Here is a 1,898-nt window from a genome sequence, read left to right on the forward strand (position 1 = left end):
AAGATAGCTTAGAAATCTTGGTTGACAATATTGGTTCTTGATCATACAGGATTTCCTGGAATAGTTAAATGTCAATTGTGTTAGTCTGGGTACATTAGAGAAACAAATCCACAGGAACTCATATGTATAAGAGAGCGTTTTATATAAAGGTTAAGTGCACATCAAGAAAACATCCCAACCCAGTGCTGCCCAAACCCACAAGTCCAATATTAATCCATATGTCCGACACCAATCCACAAAGTCCTCCTCCATCTCACAAAACACACGCGATGATGCCGACTGTAGGAGGAAAGTTGAATCAGTGAATATATAAGCATCTCAGTGCTGGCAGGGGTCTCTACATGGCTGCTCCATCACCCAGGACCTCATCGGGGTAGGTCCATGTGGCTTCTCCTCAGGGATGTCTTGCAGGAAGTGAGCCTTGTAAGCTGCAGCAGGGAACTGGCTAAGGCAGCTGCACCCTGGTCTGACCATCAGAAAACAAGAAACCCTAGAACTAGAAAGGTGAGGCTCGCTGAGCCACTTATCTCTCTGCTCTTCAATTAATCCCACATATGTTTATCGGCCAGGTTGGCGCAATAAACTTGAACTATGTCATCAATTATTTCTCGTATGTACAATGACTGTGTATTCCTTCCATCTTCTTTTAATGCTTCCTGTGTTTTGCAATATTTTGTCCATAAAATCCTTTACTATTGCAACTTGAGGCTTTGATTATTTCTTCAGTATTTTAACTCGAGAAATGCCAAGTGAGTTCTTCCCTGCTGGTTTTCTGACTCCAGATCTTTGCACGTTTCATTCTTTAGTTTACTTTGTCTTCTCGAAGTCCAAGTAGAAATCTTTAAGATCTTCTGTTCGGCTCTTTTATCCCATGTTTCTTCGGCTTGCTTTAGCTATGCAAGAATCCTCTGACAGCCACTTTGGTCTTTCCTGCCTTGCTTTCTTCCCCTTCCTTCCTCTCTCCCTTATTTCCTTCCTTTCTTGTCTTTTTCATGACATTTTGCTCTCTTCGTGTATAATATCCTTGATATCATCTCACAACTTGCCTGTTCTTCAGTCATTAGTGTTTAATACATCAGATTCCTTTATGGGATGGTCTAGAAATTTAGGTGGCATATACTCAAATTGTAGTTTGACCCTCATGGACTTATTTTGATTTTCTTTTTTTTTAACAAATGCACAATTTTATTTATTTACTTTTAAGTCTAAATTCTTGAGGGGTACAGCATCACACGGATTCTGTGTCCAATAGCCTTAGCAGGCAGGTTGCTCCGGAATTTGGCCCGAACCATGCCACTGTTTCCATGGGCACGAGTTACCTTTTCCCAGATGACTCTGGTTTTATTAGGTTTGCCGCCAGGAGTCACTGTGTTGTTCTTTGCTTTGTACACGTAAGCACATCTCTTGCCTAAATAAAATTCCGTTTCATCTCGGGCGTAAACACCTTCAATTTTAAGAAGAGCCGTGTGCTCCCTCTGGTTCCATAGACCCCGTTTATAGCCAGCAAAGATGGCCTTGGACCACAGCCTTCCAGACATATTTGCCGTTTAGAAGTCCTGTTCCCAGCAGGCCTCCACAGGCTCCAATATGGTAAAAAAAAGGCACGCTATTTTGATTTTCTTTAGCTTCAATTTGAACCTGTGAACAATTGATGATCCCTTCTGCAGTTGACCCTTGGCCTTGTTCTGACTGCTGATATTGAGATTTTTTCCCCCCGCACATGTAATCAATTTGATGCTTATTTATTCCTTCTGGCGAGGTTTATGTGCATAGGTGCCCATTTAGGTTGTTGGAAGATGGCGTTTGCAATGAGTACGTCACTGAAATAAAGCGTTTGGCAAAATTGTATCGTGTGATGTCCAGCATCATTTCACCACAGCCATGCTTCCATGTCTTAG

General features: G+C 41.9%; 1 pseudogene; it reads right to left on the reverse strand.

The window, feature by feature from the left end:
- Positions 1–1,147: 1,147 nt before the first annotated feature.
- Positions 1,148–1,603, reverse strand: LOC142435675 (large ribosomal subunit protein eL33 pseudogene; annotated as a pseudogene).
- Positions 1,604–1,898: the final 295 nt, after the last annotated feature.

Source organism: Tenrec ecaudatus, chromosome 1 (genome assembly GCF_050624435.1).
Source record: "Tenrec ecaudatus isolate mTenEca1 chromosome 1, mTenEca1.hap1, whole genome shotgun sequence".
Lineage (NCBI taxonomy): Eukaryota > Metazoa > Chordata > Mammalia > Afrosoricida > Tenrecidae > Tenrec > Tenrec ecaudatus.